Source organism: Podarcis raffonei, chromosome 2 (assembly GCF_027172205.1).
Source record: "Podarcis raffonei isolate rPodRaf1 chromosome 2, rPodRaf1.pri, whole genome shotgun sequence".
Lineage (NCBI taxonomy): Eukaryota > Metazoa > Chordata > Lepidosauria > Squamata > Lacertidae > Podarcis > Podarcis raffonei.
In genome coordinates this window covers 88,984,277-88,998,335 of record NC_070603.1, presented here as the reverse complement: position 1 = coordinate 88,998,335, position 14,059 = coordinate 88,984,277, and the positions used below count along the sequence as shown (strand labels likewise).

At 41.0% G+C, this 14,059-nt stretch overlaps 1 protein-coding gene across 4 annotated transcripts in view; it reads right to left on the bottom strand.

Moving 5' to 3' along the window:
- The window catches only part of FGD5 (FYVE, RhoGEF and PH domain containing 5), a 144,811-nt gene that overhangs the window by 93,071 nt on the left and 37,681 nt on the right, over positions 1-14,059 (bottom strand). The window lies entirely within an intron of this gene.

Genomic DNA, 14,059 nt, shown 5'->3' with positions numbered 1-14,059 from the left:
AATCTGGGGAGAATGTCTCAAGTGTATTACGGCACTAATTATTCTGAATGGTGCTATTAATGACTGGTACAGTAGCAAGGCTTGCAGAAATGCCTTTCTACGGTGCTGGGTCTCATTTTTGGGCGCAGCTCCATCGGACAGTGGTGGTTTGTCTTCAAAGGGCTGGCAGTGTCGCTCACAGTATTTCCATGGCTCTCGGTCTACCCTCCAGATGACCTCCTTTCTTTCTAAGCCATTCAAAAAAAGCTTTTCTCTTCCAACAGATTAAGTCAGATCGCTGTCAGAGGGTGGTGACCTTGCGTGCTTCCAAAATGGGAGTTTATCGTGAGATTGGTACTCCCTATCCAAGGAAGTATTTTGTACCAACCCATATTACGTAACTCCCCCCCCCCATTTAATCCAGATGTCTCCGTTCCAAGGAAAATCTGATAAACAAGAAAGGCTGGCAAGCACGCCACAGTCCAGGTACAGAAGTTTCAGCACTAGCAATGGGACAGCACCCTTCACTGCACCTGAGGGCAGCAGGATAGCTTAGAGGAGCCTTTCTCAACCTTGGATGCCCAGACGTTGTTGGATTACAACTACCATCATCCCTACCAACGGTACTGCTAGCTAGGGATGGTGGGACTTGTAGTCCAACCACATCTGGGCACCCAAGGTTGAGAAGGCTGGCTTAGAGGGTGCAAGGCAGGCTATGTGATGCTTGCAGCTCTTGCCATCTCTCTCTCCATACCTAAGCATCTGCCACTCTGTATGACCACCTCATTCTGTCTCATAGCAGGGTCACAATAATTGCCGTGGGACTTGGGAAAGTTTCTGATGGGCTGACCTTGGACTACTTGGATGAAATGAGAAAGCATCCTCAGTGGTACTGGAAACTTCCTACTTGTAACCCAATTTGTCAAAGATCAGCTGTGCAAAATCCTGGTTATCAAAAATTTCAGTTTCTTCCCTGTGTCCTGAATAGACACAGTCTTATGAATTCTTTTCCATTTTAAGTCACTTGCTTGTTTGTTTTCCAATTTCTCCAATACTCTTCACAGCATCTGCAGCATTAGGCACTTTTAAAAAAATTAACAAAATTTATATACCGCTTGACTGCTGCAAAACATTTAACTGGTTTATAATGTTAAAATTATCAATAAAGATAGTTGAAAACAAGTAACTGCAATCGTTTTTTAATAAAATAAAATAAAATTAGCAGTAAACTAAAGAGATTAAAACGCATCAACTTCTGTGTTTCTGGATAAAAGGAAAAGCTAAAGGCCCCCTGACAGTTAAGTCCAATCACAGATGACTCTGGGGTTGCAGTGCTCATCTCGCTTTACAGGCCGAGGGAGCCAGTGTTTGTCCGCAGCCAGCATGACTAAGCCGCTTCTGGTGAAACCAGAGCAGCGCATGGAAACACCGTTTACCTTCCCGCCGGAGCGGTACCTATTTATCTACTTGCACTTTTTGGCATGCTTTCGAACTGCTAGGTTGGCAGGAGCAGGGACCGAGCAATGGGAGCTCACCCCGTCGCGGGGATTTGAACCACCGACTTTCTGATCGGCAAGCCCAAGAGGCTCAGTGGTTTAGACCACAACACCACCTGCGTCCCTCATGTGTTTCTGGATAGCCTGGCCTAAATAAAAATATTTTAAGCAGACACTAAAAAGAATACAGAGAGCTGCTAAAAGAATAATTTCTTACAAGTGTGGAATGAATATTGTGCCAATGCCAGTTCTTCAGATTGAAGCAACCAAGTGGGCAAATATGGGGTAAGCTGAACCCACAAGTAAACTGTTAAAGCTGTTAAAGGCTTTATATACCACCAGTAACATCTTGAACTTGGCCTGAAGCAGTATTGGGCAGTGCCCTGATATTTGCAGACTGTAATGACACAAAACTATTTGAAAGATAGCGTTGTATAAAAGCTCAATTGACATATGGCAAGGAAAAGAAAAATCTGTTGAATGGAGACATTTAAAGGGTCCCTCATGGTGTAATATCTTCCTAGCCCAAACACTTTTTCAAAGGTCAGCATCGGTGATGTGAAGCCAGGTTAAAGCTGACAATTGAAAAGGCACCCTTAGGAGTTTAATTCCAGCAACATTTCCAGTGAGACTTCTTGGCAAAGCTTGGCCTTTGCAAAAGGTTCTGCAGCAATTTTCTCAAAAGACACCTCTGAATTTCAAAATGAAAGCTGTTGGGTTGTGTATGTGATAAAGGGGAGCCATACTGGGGTGAAGGCGTCTTCTTCTGTTTGTCCCCGTGTCAGTTTCAGTTTATTAGTTAATTTTTCTAGTAGGGCTGTTTCCCATACTATTTGGTACCATTGGTCCATGCTTACTCCTGACAGGTCTCTCCAGTGTCTGGTTATGGTGTTTCTGGCTGCTGAGAGCAGGTGGGTTATGAGTTCTTTGTTGTGTAAATGGGCATTGTTGTCTTGGAAGATGTTTAGTAGGGCCAATTATGGGGTAATGTCTATTACTTGCTTAGTTATTTTACATATTTCTTGTATGGCTGTTGTCCAGAATAGTTGAATTTTGGGACACTCCCACCACATGTGGAGGTATGTGCCTGTGGAGGTGCACCCTCTCCAGCATTTTGGTGAAGTTCCTGGGTGTATTAGCGCTAGTTTCCTTGGTGTTAGGTACCACCTGTAGGTGAGTTTCAGTGTGAGTTCTTTTCTTTTCGTTGATATGGATTTAAAGGAGGGTTTAGACCACATTCTGGCCCAACAGGACAATGACAATAATCCACCAACAGCATACAAATCAATATGGCTAACCTGATCCAAAACACCCACCCACCTCACTCACACACGAAAACAAAGATCACCACAGCCAATCACAAGCAAACAATCACACCCTAGGCCAACCCCAACCTCTCTCACCACCAAAGGAACACAAGTGAACAACACAAGCAACGCTGACACCAAACTCTACATACATTAAACATAATAGAAACACCGCCACCCGACCCCACCCCCATCCATCTTCCCTCTCTCCACCCCCCCTTTCTTTTTTCTTTCTTTTTTCTTCTCCCCCTAATGCCTCAACAAATGAAACGGATTTGTAAAAATGTTACATGGAAGAAGAAGAAAAAATACGAGGCACTACACTTCTGTAAAACAAGAAAATCCTTAATAAAAAATATTTTAAAAAAACAAAAAAATGAAAGCTGTTCAGAAATGATGGTGGTGCCCTGGGAAACTTCCTTCAGATTCTTAGACTAGGACTTGGTGATATGCACGTCAATGGGAATGACACCTCCACTCCCAGCCCAGTCTTTCCAGGGAGCTCATTTTCCTTGTGTGTTATCAAGGCCTTGCTGGGTAGGACTCTCTTAAGGTCACAATATCTGCGCAAGGCAGATGACAGAAAGGTATATAATAATAATAATAATAATAATAATAATAATAATAATAATAATAATAATAATAATTATATATATATATATCCTGCCCTGCCCGGGCCGGGCTCAAGGCAGCTAACACCAAATATAAATTACAATAAGTAATAGGAAAAAAACAAAGGAAAAAAAGTTAATTAAAATACGGCTTAAAGCATCCATATAAGCATCCATGTCCCTTTTTTGGGTTTACTGAATTTACAAATCACTCCCCACAAAAAAATAAAGTCCCAAAACAACTTACAAGAAGAAGAAGAGTACAGTAATGGACATACATAAATGGATTAAAAACATAGATTAAAAAAACCCAATCCTTGGGTGGAACAGAATGCAATCATTCCACTCTCTGGAAAAAAAATCAGTATAGGACTAAGCAGCTTCCCACTCATCCCAAGACTGGACAGAAAAGCACTTAAGGGATTCATTAAAAAGAAGCACTTCCCACTACCCACTAGGAAGGGTATTTCTGGGAGCATGACACAGGCAGAATGCTTTAGACGCCTCTGAGAAGTTCTGGCAAACACCGTTAAATAAACAGAGCTCCTGATTATGCACATCCAATGTGCTGTATGAGCACTCCAGTTTCCCAAACCCTTCCAGCAACTTATGCAGCATATTCTTTAAGTGTATATAAAATGTGGCCACTTCAAAGTCATTATCTTAAACTACCGCTGCAACAAGGCTCAGATTTTCTATAAAATTAACCATTATAGGCTCATAAAACGCTGGAAGCCTATGCAAAAAGGGGAGTTGTGTTTCTTAATTCAGCTAAATGATATTCTTCCTTAGATCGTTAAAATCACTGCTAAGTAAAACTTACTGCAAGCAATAAACTTTAATGCAGCAGCCAAAGAGAGAGAAAGAGAGAATATGCCAGTAAAAGTGTATATGGGAAGGTGGGAAGAGATGGGACGAGAAAGACGCATAGCTGACAGCATCGCCGTAGACTCTCTAATCCTCAACTAATTTCCCTGCTTGTAGCAATGATATGGCTGAATGAGAGCAGATTGCAGACATTTTATCCCCTGCTCTTCTGATGATTGCTGGCAATCATTCCAAGAGTTAGCCAGCGCACCAGAGGAAGCAATAGGCCTTCTGGGACAAGCTAACCTCAAGCTGACTGAATCAGTACAAGTGGAGGCAGAGCAATGAAAACAATTATTTAGCAGTGCTTCCAGCATAACTAGTTATTTGGCAACATGAGGTAAGAAGAACCTCTACATGTCTGCTAACATCTGCTTATCAGAGAGACATTGCACTGGTTCACCGATAACTACAAACTCTTGTTCCTCTATCCTCAGGCTTGCATGCTCTCTCCTTCCTCTGGTCATTGTGCCCTCCCAATTGATTCTTCTCCTTGTTGAGGTAAGATAAACCATTGTTTCTTGAATTAGAAAACTATGGCTTGCATTTGCCCTCCAAACCAGAACAGGAAACCATAAGCTGAAGTGGGCTTCCAATTCTGATTTCAAAGGTAAACACAACTGTTCTTGTATAGCAAATAATGGCATGCCCCAAATCAGAGGTGAGAGAGCATGTGAGGGAAGGATGAAATACCGTATTTTTTGCTCTATAAGACTCACTTTTTCCCTCCTAAAAAGTAAGGGAAAATGTGTGTGCGTCTTATGGAGCGAATGCAGGTTGTGCAGCTATCCCAGAAGCCAGAACAGCAAGAGGGATTGCTGCTTTCACTGCGCAGTGATCCCTCTTGCTGTTCTGGCTTCTGAGATTCAGAATATTTTTTTTCTTGTTTTCCTCCTCCAAAAACTAGGTGCGTCTTGTGGTCTGGTGCGTCTTATAGAGCGAAAAATACGGTACATGGGTCCAAGGCTCAGACCCAGCAGACAAACCATGGTTGCTAAGGTTACATCCAAACAAGTCCAGGTAAGCAGGTCTCCTCTCTGATGTAAGCAAGGAATATTTCCTCAAAGAAAACTGATGTTCAGTGATGCTATGCACCAGCCATATTTACTTGATTGCCTTGTGACATCTTATCTTGTCCTTTCATTTTCCACTAACAAAAAATGCCTACTTGAATTTGTACATTGCCAAATGGATGATTGCCTACTGATGTCAACCATTCAGGGTGGTAGAAGGTGATTATTACTTTTTGTACCTGTGTAAGAGGTTAGGAGGGACGCGGGTGGTGCTGTGGGTTAAACCACAGAGCCTAGGACTTGCCGATCAGAAGGTCGGTGGTTCGAATCCCCATGACGGGGTGAGCTCCCGTTGCTCGGTCCCTGCTCCTGCCAACCTAGCAGTTCGAAAGCACATCAAAGTGCAAGTAGATAAATAGGTACCGCTCCAGCAGGAAGGTAAACAGTGTTTCTGTGCGCTGCTCTGGTTCGCCAGAAGCGGCTTAGGCATGCTGGCCACATGACCCGGAAACTGTACGCCGGCTCCCTCGGCTAATAAAGCGAGATGAGCGCCGCAACACCAGAGTCGGCCACGACTGGACCTAATGGTCAGGGGTCCCTTTACCTTTACCTAAGAGGTTAGGGGAAGAAATTGCCAGTTAGTAGCATTCATAAACTTTTTATATCCCTTATTTATTCTGCTGGTTAGTAGATTTTAAAAAATAATTATTAATGGTTAAATGTTTTCACAATCTGCTACACTCTACAGATGGATAAATATGGCTCATCTTATAAATCACTTGCAAAATTCCAGTGCATCAATTGTTTAATAAATGAATATATGATTTAGGTTTATCTTTAATTATTTCAGCCAGCTCTGGATAATAAATGAGAGTAGGGCTTGCATTATCAAAACATTAGCAAGAACCAAATAAACCAGCAAATTAATTATGTTGTAGTTTGTAGGAAGTCAGAACTGAGAAAACTAGGAGTTTAATAAAGAATGAGCCAAGTGAAGGTAGGCATTCACAGCTGGAATATTTCCTCTCCCTCCCTCCCTCTTTGCAGTCCCAAACATAGGAACCAACTCCTAGGGGTCACAGTCCCATTGGCCCTCCAATAAAATATTTGATGGGGCCAGGCCCTCACAAAGTTGTTATTCAAATGGTGTGCATGCACCACGTCGAATCTGCAGGGTGGGACTTACTGCCCCATATTTTGTTCAAGTTGGCACCCCTGGCCTGAAGTCTACATTTCAAGAAGTATTCTGATTAGGGTATTATAAAATTAAGGGGATGACTAGAGTGGTGACAGCAATGGTGACTAGAACCAAAAGCTCGGTCTAGCTTAAGCTGGTTGTGATTTAAGCTGCAACTGCAAGTTAATTCCCACATAGACTTTCTAGACAAGAAGTCTCATTAAACTGCATGATCTTTTAAGTCAAGGATGGTTAACCTGTAGCGCTCCAGATGTTGTTGGACTCCCAACTCCCATTAGACCCAGCCAATGTGACTGGTGATCAGTTATGATGGGAGATTGGAGTCTAAACCTATCTGGAAGACCAGAGTTACCCAATCCCTGTTCTAAATGAACATGCTTTGAATGGCACTGCACATCTCACTGAAACCAAGAGTACAGATTATTGACTAACTAAAGTCTCATTGCTTTTAATGACTTAGCCACAGCTATCTAAATTTCTAGACAGACAAGAAAAGCAGCTTAGGCCTCCTACCATCTTTCTAGCTGTGTTATGATACACCCCACACCCCATTAGTGAATGGTTTTCTTGCAAATAAAGGAAGGAGAGAAGAAACTGAGAGTGAAACCAAAGTTGCAGGAGATTTTGAAAGAAATAAAGTTATACCAAGTACAATATATGAAAATGATGAACCAGGAAATAGAATGGAAAATTAAACAGATGAGACAAAAGACATTTGAATCGGCAAATAAATGTGGAAAACTGCTGGCTTGGCAAATGAAAAAAAGACAAAAACTTAACACTATCACAAATTTGGAAGTAGAAGGAAAAAATATACAGAATCCAGTGGAGATTAGAAAGTGTTTTCAGAGGTATTTTAAACAACTATATACACAGGAAACCCAGAAACAAATGGACATTGATTGTTTTTTGAAAACAAATGGATTACAAAAAATCTCTCAAGAAAATAAGCTAATGTTGAATTACAAAATAACGGAGCAAGAGATAGAAGGGGCCATCCAGAATATGCAACTGGGTAAATCTCCAGGACGGGATGGACTGACTTCAAGATACTTATAGATCCCTGAAAGAATGGATAATACAGCCATTAAAAGAAGTTTGTAATGGAATATTGGAAGGGAAAAGGGTGCCAGAGTCGTGGAAGGAAGCCTACATTACACTTATACCAAAAGTAGAGTCTGAGAAGACACAGCTTAAGAATTACCGCCCCATATCCTTGCTTAATGTGGATTACAAAATTTTTGCAGATATTTTGGCCAAAAGATTAAAAAAGGTATTAGTAGAAGAAATCCATAAGGACCAAGCCGGTTTTCTCCCGGGCAGACACTTGTCTGACAACACAAGGAATATAATTAACATTTTAGAAAAGTTACAAGTGAATATTAATACTAAAGCAGTTTTGATATTTGTGGACGCGGAGAAAGCCTTTGACAATATTTCTTGGAGTTTTATGAAGAAAAATCTACAGGGGATGGGGGTTGGTCAAGGTTTTGAAAATGGTATAGGGGCAATTTATTCAGAACAAAAGGCTAAATTAATTGTGAATAATGTAGTGACGGAAGAATTTAAGATAGAGAACGGAACACGACAAGGTTGCCCAATCTCTCCATTGCTTTTTATATCGGTCCTGGAAGTTCTTTTGAACATGATTAGGAGGGACCAAACAGTTAAACGTATACAAGTTGGAGCTAATCAGTACAAATGGAAAGCATTTGCTGATGATTTGGTATTGACATTACAGGAGCCAGAATCTAGTACCAAAAGAGTACTGGAACTGATCCAAGAATTTGGACAAGTAGCGGGATTTAAGTTGAATAAGATGAAAACTAAAGCTTTAGAGAAAAATTTAACAGTGACGGAGAGAGAAAGGTTTCAGAAGGAGACAGGATTAACACTGGTTAAGAAAGTGAAATACCTAGGGGTTAACATGACTGCTAAGAATGTGAATTTGTTTAAGGATAACTATGAAAAATGTTGGACGGAAGTGAAAAAGGATCTAGAAATATGGTCAAACCTGAAGTTATCATTGCTAGGCCGAATTGCTGTGATAAAGATGAATGTATTGCCAAGGATGCTGTTTTTGTTTCAAACATTGCAAATATTAGATAAAACGAAGTGTTTCAAGAAGTGGCAGAGAGATATCTCTAGATTTGTCTGGCAGGGCAAGAAACCTCGAATAAAATTCAAGATATTAACTGATGCTAAAGAAAGAGGTGGATTTGCCCTGCCAGACTTAAAACTTTATTATGAATCAGCCGCTTTTTGCTGCCTGAGAGAATGGATGCTTCTTGAGAACACTGACGTGCTGGATCTTGAAGGCTTTAACAATGTTTTCGGGTGGCATGCATATCTGTGGTACGATAAGGTCAAAGCACATAAAGCGTTTAAAAACCATATTGTCAGAAAAGCACTGTTCAACGTTTGGATAAGATATAAGGATTTGCTTGAAAATAAAACCCCAAGGTGGTTGTCACCAATGGAAGTGAAGGCTCAGAAAAAGCTCAATATGGAGGCCAAATGGCCGAAATATTGGGAAATTCTGGAACAAGAGGGAGACAGATTAAAACTGCAGAGTTTTGAAAAATTAAAAAATAGAGTGTGAGATTGGTACTATCAAATAATGGAGGCATATAATTTGGACAAAAAAATTGGTTTCCAGGTGGAAAAATCAAAATTGGAAACAGAATTGCTAGATCCTAAAATTAAGAATTTGTCAAGAATGTATAACTTGATGTTGAAATGGAATACTCAGGATGAAATGGTGAAATCTGCTATGATTAAATGGGCACAAGATATTGGACATAACATTATGATGGCTGACTGGGAACAGTTATGGACCACAGGTATGAAGTTCACGGCATGTAATGCCTTAAGAGAGAATATAATGAAAATGATATACAGGTGGTACATGACACCAGTCAAGCTTGCGAAAATTTATCATTTGCCCGATAATAAATGTTGGAAATGTAAAGAGACTGAAGGTACATTCTTTCACCTTTGGTGGACATGCCCAAGGATTAAGGCTATCTGGGAGATGATCTATAACAAAATGAAAAAGGTATTTAAATATACCTTTCTGAAGAAACCAGAGGCCTTTCTCCTGGGCATGGTCGGCCAATTGGTGCTAAAGAAGGATAGAACTTTCTTTATGTATGCTACTACAGCAGCAAGAATACTCATCACAAAGTATTGGAAGACACAAGAACTACCCACCCTGGAAGAATGGCAGATGAAGGTGATGGACTATATGGAACCGGCGGAAATGACTGGCAGAATCCGAGACCAGGGAGAAGAGTTGTTGGAGGAAGATTGGAAGAAATTCAAAGACTATTTACAGAAACATTGTAAAATTAATGAATGTTAGAAGGATGTTGGAATGAATCTATGTGACTTTAGCAGATATGCTAAAGACTTAGGAAAAATAGACTGTTAATTGGTGAAAGGAGGGAAAGTAAAATTATATTAGTTTCAAGATAAATTTACAGGACAAAAATTTGAAAAGAGGGAAAGGATTTGCTGAAATGGATAATTGACCTAGAATACAAAAAAGGGAGGTGTGAGGAGGTCAGGGAAATAAGCCAATGAAAGACAAGTAATGGGAGGACTGATTTGTTTTTAATTGTTTTTATTTTTTAGTATTTTGTATTTTTTGTTTTATTATTTTTTCCCCTTATTTTTGTGATTATTTGAAACTTCAATAAATATTACCTTAAAAAAAGTGAATGGTTTTCTTGCATTCCTCCATTACATTTCACCAGCTTCTTTAAAAATAATTGCAAAAGCAAATTCAGTGACGCTAATAATGCTCATGATGTCAGCAACCCTGCAAGATGGGCTATTCTAAATATGCACTGAATGCAGCCAACTCTTGGAATGAAAAACAAAGCCCACAGGCGTTGCCCGAAGTATTAAGAAAAAGGAAAAACCAGGCACAATCTTGACTGGTTTCAGCTGCCCAGGATAATACATGGGACTCGTTGAGCCTTTATAGTTATGGCATATCTTATCAGCTAGCAAAGGACGTTCATCTTGCTTGTTTTCTGCTCTATGACTCCTGCTCCTACCACTCCTAGCCTGATACTTCCATCTGATAATGTCTTTGTAATACACCCTTCATGACCTCAGTTATGTTTTATGATGCATCTGAAGCATATAGCCTCTCCATCAAGAAGAAGAAAAGTCATAGAGAACAGGATGGTAACTGACTGTCAAAATGGAAAAAGCCCATTAGGTCTGTTATCTTAGTGCCAGCTTTTTCAAGGGTGTCCAGCCTGCAAGTGCCAGTACTGCTGCTGCTGCTGCTGTATTTACAAGCTGTAACACACAGCAATTTGAAACTGAATCAGCCCATGAGGGGGATGTCTGCAATCCATTTGAGCTTTCTGGGCCAAACCCAAGCAAGTGTTAAGGTAGCTATCAGGAGAAAGAATTGTTGAAGCCAGGAGAAAAGGTGGAACTGGCACCACCCATTTGTTAATAGATTTTAACAACTGCAAGAATCTGATCAGGCTCCATAATGAAGATGAGAACCTTTCGTTTAGCTCTGCCAACTGGATTGTGGCTTCCTGGTACACATTCTGGCAGGCAGGAGATTCCTTCATCTCTTTCATGGAAAATGGATTATTACAGGAGGGCTGGGGAAGCCTCTGACCACATGGCCAGGGTTCTCGAAAAGTGAGGAACTGAGCCAAGCGTCAACTCTGGACAATTCACAGGGATCCTCTTCCAAATTTCTTCTTAGGCTGCTATGTTTGGGACATGCACAACCACTGCTCCTTTAGCAGAGAGGCAGGCTGATGAAAATATTAAGAAGAGCAGGAAAGCAAACACCCAAGACTGAGAAAGTTCAGAGTCACTCCAGGAAGCAGTGGGGTTGATATGGCCCCAAGATACAAGGAGGTGGCTACAGAGGAATGCTTTATACACCCTGTCCAAAGTTACAATTAGCAGTTTAGGGGTTACCTGCACATTGCATGCAAGCAGATGTAGCAGAGCTCTAAAACAATTTATTGGAGGGATTCTGGAGTGGTGACGTGGCAGAGAAGGTGGGCCTTAACTGTTTTCCACACTCATCACTTCTCTGCTCTAAACCCCATCCACCCCAAATATACTTTTCTTGCAGTGGCAATCCAAACATGGGGCTGAAATGCATCTCTCTGAAGCTGCAAGCAAGTACTACGATGACTTGCGTTTACAAAATTTTGGGTTTTGAGCATGAAAGAAGGGAGGTTTGAAAAAGAAGCATCTCAAAGCATTCTGTACTTGGGACTCCTGGGATCCGCCTCCGTTCAACCAAAAGCTTTTACAAGCTTTTTACATCTCACTTTGCAGTTCTGCTTGCTGTCTTGGCCCCCGTCCTGCATTTCCTGTAAACAGGGAACACTTCCTCCCTGGAGATGACCTGGCAATGAACTAGCAATAGTTGATGTTGGATGCACCACACCCAGAACCTTGCTGTGCTGGGAGGTACAATTGGTGACTGTTAACATATAATAAGTTATTAAAAGCTCACTGAGCCTGTTATAGGATTTTCTGTATCCAGCACTGACAATGCTGGAAATGTTCATTCGTGCCATAAATGTGGTTTTATTCTAACAAAACAAAATGGCGGAAACATGATCAACATAGGCTTTCTGGTTGTTTCAACACTACCTTTTCACTGTGGTGGTATCTCCTGAACATATCATTCTGCTTAAGTATCAAGCTTAGACCAATAAATTCAGATCCCTTCACATAGGGAACCTGTGCCCCCTGGCCCTGAAGTTGCTTGACTACACCTCCCTTAATCCCTCAGCGTTGTCCATGCTAACCGGGACTGATAGGGGTTGGAGGGCCACAAGTTCCCTGTCTCCAATCTATGGGCAGGCCTGCACTAGATACTTCAAGTGGTTTAACAGGATTTCCATTTTCTCGGAGAACGGTGGGAATTGCAGTTCTTGGAGGGAAATTTAGGGATCTCTTTCAGAATTATCAGCACCTCACCAATCTACAAGTACCAGGATACTTTGGGGGAGGCCATGATAGTTAAAATGGTATGAAACCAATAGAAGCTTGGAAGGGAGGGCAAAACAGAAGTTCGCAGCGTAACTTGGGGGGCAGTTAGTATAAACTGCAGAATGAATGTTTATGATGCTGCATTGGTAGTAGAGATTGGGAGGGGGGATTTGATCATTTCACATTTAAAAGTGAACCTACATAATTCATGCATTTCAAAACAATATGATAACCCAAACACATCCCTCCTTTAAAAATTTAACTTCTCCCCCCGCAGTGCTGTTCTCCAGTCAAGTAATGTGTAAAAAAATGTATATTCTATGGTAAAGTATGCATATGAAAGCATATATTAGTGAGAATAACATGCATTTTACTGGGGGAAATTGCTTTGCAAAAGTGCATTTGATAAAATTGCATTCAAACATATATATACGAGAAATTCATTCCCGAAGGCTGGTGGATTTTCAAGAGGCTTTTAAAAAAAATCACACACTGACGTGGATGTGTGGAGAACTGAACTTATGTTTGTGAAAATTAGAAACTGAGAGAGCCAACACTGTTAGATTCACCCATCTCTAATTAGCAGTGAACTAGTAGATAAATCAACACTCCGCCCCCCTCCTTGGCTTTTATTATGTATCCTCTTCAGAATCTATTCTTCTCTGCTGTTTGTAGTTACGCTATGTCAAATAAAGCAATGCAAACATTTCTAGGGTTATTACTGCACATCTCCTAGCCAACTGGAAAAGTAATTCATACATTTACGCATTTTATTAGGATCCCACCCTATTTTATGGATGCTTAAGCCAGTGCAGGGGGCTGGGCAATTAACAGAAATTTGGTGGTGAAATGTTGCATGGACAGATCTAGAGCAGATCTTGTTGTAGAGTAATACCAGAACATTTCACCCACCTTCCTCAGTAAATAGGCCCATATGGGCTTAAGACTAGAAGTTCTGGGGAAATGAGGTTACAACTCTCATCGCTGTAAGCAGCCCAAGGGCAAAAGCAGTTATCATGAAGCTTAAGCTGAGCACCACACAGGTTCAAGCCATCACTCACCCAAAACACTGGATGTGTAAACACCACCTTTTCTGCCCGTCTGTCAGAGATGCAAGAAAATTGTCTGGATATATTGCAGCAAAATTGGCTAACCTTCTTGAGCCTTTCTCCCACCCTACCCCCTTAGTTTTACAGTCGAGACTCCTTCCAAGCAGGCATTTGTCCTGATGGTTTCTGTACAAATACACACACCAGACAAGGGCAGCAACCTTGGAAGATTTATCTAGTGCTGCTTCCCACACAATTGCAACTTGGGGGCGGGAGGACGGGAGAGGGAGAGAGAGAAAAGTAGAGAGGCATCTCAGTGAATAGTAGAAAAGCATAATAATCTTGAGAAAGTGTCACCAGGCCACAAAGCCAGACAGACTGGAGCTGTGTTAATGGCACATACTGGAGATTGTTTTCACTGCTCAGGACTTAGAAGAGAATCCAATCATGAACTGTAGCACAGTAAGTTATTATCATTCTGCAGGTCTACAATATACAGTACGTGCGAGGTACTTAAGATTTATAAAGTGTCAATGGAGGCTTAA